Consider the following 7,174-nt stretch of genomic DNA (forward strand, 5'->3'; position numbering starts at 1 on the left):
ATGGCATACAGTGCCTTGCAAAAGTATTCACCCCCCTTGACTTTTTTCATATTTTGGTGCCTCACAACCTGGAATTAAAATGGATTGTTTAAGGATTTGCATAATTTAATTTACAGAACATGCCCACAACTTTGAAGATGTTTTTTTTTTTATTTTATTGTGAAGCAAATAACAAATAGGACAAAATAACAATAACAATAAAAGCCAATACTTTGTAGAGCCACCTTTTGCGGCAATCACAGCTCCAAGTCGTTTTGGATAAGTCTCTATGAGCTTGCAACACATCTTACCACTGGGATTTTTGCCCATTCCTCCTTGCAAAACTGCTCCAGCTCTGTCAAGTTGGATGGTTTATGCTTGTAAACATCTTTAAGTCTGATCACAGATTTTGTATTGGATTAAGATCTGGGCTTTGACTAGGCCATTCCAACACATTTACATGTTTCCCCTTAAAGGGCTTCTGTCACCCCACTAAACAATTTTTTTTTTTTTGGGTACTTATAATCCCTATCCTGCGATATAGCTATACATTATTTTTTTATCATTTTCGTTCTGTAGACATGCCAAAAAATGTACTTTTATAATATGCTAATTACCTGTCTACCAGCAAGTAGGGCGCATTTTATATTTACTGACTGCTCGCAGTCCTTGATTGGCACCAGAGACAATTGATTGAGTGCGGTTCTTCACTCTACTACTTACTTGCTGGTAGCAGCCGCAAAAAAAACGCCCCCTCCTCTTGTTGATTGACAGGGCCAGCCGCGATCTCCTCCTCCGGCCGGCCCTGTCTGCATTTCAAAAATCGCGCGCCTGTGTTCATTCGGCGCAGGCGCTCTGAGATAAGGAGGCTCGCCTCCTCAGCACTCCCTCAGTGCGCCTGCGTCGATGACGTCACCGAAAGAGAAGACGTCATCGCGCAGGCACACTGAGGGAGTGCTGAGGAGGCGAGCCTCCTTATCTTAGAGCGCCTGCGCCGAATGAACACAGGCACGCGATTTTTGAAATGCTGACAGGGCCGGCCGGAGGAGGAGATCGCGGCTGGCCCTGTCAATCAACAAGAGGAGGGGGCGTTTTTTTTGCGGCTGCTACCAGCAAGTAGACGCCCTACTTGCTGGTAGACAGGTAATTAGCATATTATAAAAGTACATTTTTTGGCATGTCTACAGAACGAAAATGATTAAAAAAATAATGTATAGCTATATCGCAGGATAGGGATTATAAGTACCCCCAAAAAAAAAAAAGAGTTTAGTGGGGTGACAGAAGCCCTTTAAAACACTCAAGTGTTGCTTTAGCAGTATGTTTGGGGTCATTGTCCTGCTGGAAGTTGAACCTCCGTCCTAGCCTCAAATCAAGCACAGAGTGGTAAAGGTTTTGCTCAAGAATATCCCTGTATTTAGCACCATTCATCTCTCCCTCAACTCTGACCAGTTTCCCTGTCCCAGATGCTGAAAAACATCCCCAGAGCATGATGCTGCCACCACCATGTTTCACTGTGGGGATGGTGTTCTTTGGTTTATGTGATGTGTTGGGTTTGCGCCAGACATAGCGTTTTCTTTGATGGCCGAAAAATTCGATTTTAGTCTCATCAGACCAGAGTATCTTCCTCCATACATTCTGGGAGTCTCCCACATGCCTTTTTGCAAACTCACAACGTGCCTTATTGTTTTTAGCTAAAAGTAATGGCTTTCTTCTGGCCACTCCGCCATAAACCTCAACTCTATGGAGCGTACAGCTTATTGTCGTCCTATGTACAGATACTCCAGTCTCTGCTGTGGAACTCTGTAGCTCCTCCAGGGTTGCCTTAAGTCTCTGTGCTGCTTCTTGGATTAATGCCCTCCTTGCTTGGTCCGTGAGTTTTAGTGGGCAGCTGTCTCTCGGCGGGTTTGCTGTTGTGCCATGTTTTTTCATTTGGTTATGATAGATTTGATGGTGCTCCTGGGGATCATCAAAGATTTGAATATTTTTTTATAACCTAACCCTGACTTGTACTTCTCAACAACATTGTCTCTTATTATTTTGGAGAGTTCCTTGGTCTTCAAGGCAGTGTTTGGCTAGTGATGCCTCTTGCTTAGGTGTTGCAGCCTCTAGGGCCTTTCAAAAAAGGTGTGTATATGTAATGACAGATCATTTGACTCTTAGATTGCACATAGGTGGACATCATTTCACTAATTATGTGACTTTTCAAGGTAATTGGTTGCACCAGAGCTTTTTATGGGCTTCCTAACAAAGGGGGTGAATACATACGCACATGCCAATTTTCTGTTTTCTATTTCTAAACAATAGTTTTATTTATATATTTTTCTCATTTCACTTCACCAGCTTAGACTATTGTGTTCTGATCCATCACATAAAATTCAGATTAACAAAACATTGAATTTAAGGCTGTAATGTAACAAAATACAAAAAAGTCAAGAGGGGTGAATGCTTTTGCAAGGTACTGTATCCTAGTGATTAAGTAGTGCAATAAAAATATGAAATATAATAGAAGATAAAAAACAACTACTGAACTTACAGATTTGCTTCCAATGTCCCCAAGATCTGCAATACGATCAACCCCACACAGAAGCTCCAGAGCCCCATTGTGCAAGTAGATGGGACGCTGTCTTCTGTCTTGTGGCTTTTTTTATATTTTATATTGTCTTTACACCCCAGGACAGTCTATGCACACGGAGGACATTGTGCTGCTGACAGGTCAGTTCAAGGTTTCAGAGATATTTCACAAGGGTAAAAGATTTTCAGCCAGCTTAGCAACCCATAGGGACTCATGGAAAACTAGTATAGCAGGCATGGGTCAACATGGGACTCACACTCTATTGTTATGGTTCATTCATCACAGAGGACACATTAATACTGAAACTTAGGAGCTGGAGGACTACTGTTATAATGGGGTCTCTGCCTTTTAACAACTTTCCCTGCCATGATGCTAAGTGTAAACATAGAAAATCTATGCATGCTGGAATTGCTGGAATGTGAAGAGGGTATATATATATTCTGTGATGCAAAAAAATGAGACAAAGATAAATCATTTCAGAACTTTTTCCACCTTTAATGTGACCTATAAACTGTACAACTCAATTGAAAAACAAACTGAAATCTTTTAGGTAGAGGGAAAAAAATATATAAAAATAAAATAGTATGGTTGCATAAGTGTGCATACCCTTAAACTAATACTTTGTTGAAGCACCTTTTGATTTTATTACAGCACTCAGTCTTTTTGGGTATGAGTCTATCAGCATGGCACAGCAAACACTCCAAATCTGTCAGATTGCGAGGGCATCTCCTGTGCACAGCCCTCTTCAGATCACCCCACAGATTTTCAATCGGATTCAGGTCTGGGCTCTGGCTGGGCCATTCCAAAACGTTAATCTTCTGGTGAAGACATTCTTTGTTGATTTGGATGTATGCTTTGGGTCGTTGTCATGCTGAAAGATGAGGTTCCTCTTCATGTTCAGCTTTCTAGCAGAAGCCTGAAGGTTTTGTGCCAATATTGACTGGTATTTGGAACTGTTCATAATTCCCTCTAGCTTACCTAAGGCCCCAGTTCCAACTGAAGAAAAACAGCTGCCACCACCATGCTTCACTGTGGGTATGGTGTTCTCTTGGTGATGTGCAGTGTTGTTTTTGCGCCAAACATATCTTTTGGAATTATGGCCAAAAAGTTTAACCTTGGTTTCATCAGACCATAAAACCTTTTCCCACATGCTTATGGGAGACTTTAGGTGTGTTTTTGCAAAATGTAGCCTGGCTTGCATGTTTTTCTTCGTAAGAAAAGGCTTTCCTCTTGTCACTCTACCCCATAGCCCAGCCATATGAAGAATATGGGAGATTGTTGTCACATGTACCACACAGCCAGTACTTGCCAAATATATTTATGCAGCTCCTTAAATGTTGCTGTAGGCCTCTTGGTCGCCTCCCAGACCAATTTTCTTCTCGTATTTTCATCAATATTGGAGGGACATCCAGTTCATGGTAATGTCACTGTTGTGCCATATTTTCTCCACTTGATGATGACTGTCTTCATTGTGTTCCATGGTATATCTAATGCCTTGAAAATTCTTTTGTACCCGTCTCCTGACTGATACCTTTTAACAATGAGATCCCTCTGATGCTTTGGAAGCTCTCTGTGGACCATGGCTTTTTCTGTGGGATGCGACTAAGAAAATTTCAGGAAACACCAACTAGAGCAGCTGAACTTTATTTGGGGTTAATCAGAGGCACTTTAAATGATGGCAGGTGTATGGTGACTCCTATTTAACAAGATTTTGAATATGATTGATTAATTCTGAACACAGCTACATCCCCAGTTATAAGAGGGTGTGCATACTTATGCAACCACATTATTTTAGATTTTTTTTGTTTTCTTCCCTCCACCTAAAAGATTTTAGTTTGTTTTTCAATTGAGTGGTACAGTTTATAGGTCACAAAAAGTTCTAAAATGATTTATCTTTGTCTCATTTTTTTACAGCACAGAAATATATATATACTTGTTGTTAATAGTTCTCCAAAAAAGAGGCAGCACTCCAATGTAAAAGTGAAATGACCCGCTTTATTCCCCTCTGCAACGTTTCAACTGCTCATTACAGTCTTTATCAAGCGTACAAACTGGTGTCAGAATATCCACATTTATACCAACAATACCTTGTGAGTCAATTAGTGAGTTAATCAGTGACAATTACATAATCAATAGGGATGAGCAAACCCGAACTGTATAGTTCGGGTTCGTACCGAATTTTGGGGTGTCCGTGACACGGACCCGAACATTTTCATAAAAGTCCGGGTTTGAGTTCGGTGTTCGGCGCTTTCTTGGCGCTTTTTGAAAGGCTGCAAAGCAGCCAATCAACAAGCATCATACTACTTGCCCCAAGAAGCCATCACAGCCATGCCTACTATTGGCATGGCTGTGATTGGCCAGTGCAGCATGTGACCCAGCCTCTATATAAGCTTGGGTCACGTAGCGCTGCACGTCACTCTGCTGATACAAGCGTAGGGAGAGGTTGCAGCTGCGACGTTAGGGCGAGATTAGGCAGTGATTAACTCCTCCAAAAGACTTCATTCAGTGATCGATCTACAGCTGTGGATCATTGAACTGCTGCTATTCAATTGCTCAGTGTTTTTAGGCTGCCCAGAGAGTTTTTCAGTAACTTTTTTCTGGGGTGATCGGCGGCCATTTTGTGGCTAGTGGTGCGCCAGCACAAGCTACCACCAAGTACATTTAACCATCAATAGTGTGGTTATTTTTTGCTATATCCTACATCAGGGTCAAGCTTTCATCAAGTGCATTTAACCATCAATAGTGTGGTTATTTTTTGGCCATATACTACATCAGGGGCAAGCTGAGCCTGTGTCACCCAAGTGCATTTAACCATCAATAATGTGGTTATTTTTTGCTATATCCTACATTAGGGTCAAGCTTTCATCAAGTGCATTTAACCATCAATAGTGTGGTTATTTTTATGCCATATACTACATCAGGGGCAATCTGAGCCTGTGTCACCCAAGTGTATTTAACCATCAATAGTGTGGTTATTTTTTGCTATATCCTACATCAGCGTCAAGCTTTCATCAAGTGCATTTAACCATCAATAGTGTGGTTATTTTTTGGCCATATACTACATCAGGGGCAAGCTGAGCCTGTGTCACCCAAGTGCATTTAACCATCAATAGTGTGGTTATTTTTTGCTATATCCTACATCAGGGTCAAGCTTTCATCAAGTGCATTTAACCATTAATAGTGTGGTTATTTTTTGGCCATATACTACATCAGGGGCAAGTTGAGCCTGTCACCCAGCGCCTAAAAAATAGGCCTCACAATTATATTCATCCAAATCTGTCATTACTGTTTTAGCTGTTCAAGTTATTTTTAGTGTCCGTCAAAGCACAGTTTTTGTTCTGGGTTGAAAAACAATTCCCAATTTTGCAATTCTCAAAATTAGTGGTTTCTGCTGTATCAGGCCTACTTTAAATCTATCCCTAAAAGGGTAGATTAGATTCAAGGTGCTGATAGGGTCATTCTCAAGAACTTCACACACACGCTACAGTGCAGATCCAAGTCTAATTCTGTGATTAAACGTATACCTGTCACCCAGCGCCTAAAAAATAGGCCTCACATTTATATTCATCCAAATCTGTCATTACTGTTTTAGCTGGTCAAGTTATTTAGTGTCCGTCAAAGCACAGTTTTTGTTCTGGGTTGAAAAAAAATTCCCAATTTTGCAATTCTCTAAATTAGTGGTTTCTGCTGTATCAGGCCTACTTTAAATCTATCCCTAAAAGGGTAGATTAGATTCAAGGTGCTGATAGGGTCATTCTCAAGAACTTCACACACAAGCTACAGTGCAGATCCAAGTCTAATCCTGTGATTAAACGTATACCTGTCACCCAGCGCCTAAAAAATAGGCCTCACATTTATATTCATCCAAATCTGTCATTACTGTTTTAGCTGGTCAAGTTATTTAGTGTCCGTCAAAGCACAGTTTTTGTTCCGGGTTGAAAAACAATTCCCAATTTTGCAATTCTCAAAATTAGTGGTTTCTGCTGTATCAGGCCTACTTTAAATCTATCCCTAAAAGGGTAGATTAGATTCAAGGTGCTGATAGGGTCATTCTCAAGAACTTCACACACACGCTACAGTGCAGATCCAAGTCTAATTCTGTGATTAAACGTATACCTGTCACCCAGCGCCTAAAAAATAGGCCTCACATTTATATTCATCCAAATCTGTCATTACTGTTTTAGCTGGTCAAGTTATTTAGTGTCCGTCAAAGCACAGTTTTTGTTCTGGGTTGAAAAACAATTCCCAATTTTGCAATTCTCAAAATTAGTGGTTTCTGCTGTATCAGGCCTACTTTAAATCTATCCCTAAAAGGGTAGATTAGATTCAAGGTGCTGATAGGGTCATTCTCAAGAACTTCACACACACGCTACAGTGCAGATCCAAGTCTAATTCTGTCCGTAAACGTATACCTGTCACCCAGCGCCTAAATAATAGGCCTCAAATTTGTATTCAGCTAAATCTGTTATTACTGGTGTGCCTGTATTAGTGTAATACGGTACCTAAATAGATAGCCAGATAGTGTTAGGTGTCTGTAAAAAAAGGCCTGAATTTGAATTCAATACATTGGCCCGAATAATATTTTTCTTATTGTGGTGAACGGTAACAATGAGGAAAACATTT

This window comes from Bufo bufo, chromosome 6 (assembly GCF_905171765.1).
Source record: "Bufo bufo chromosome 6, aBufBuf1.1, whole genome shotgun sequence".
NCBI lineage: Eukaryota > Metazoa > Chordata > Amphibia > Anura > Bufonidae > Bufo > Bufo bufo.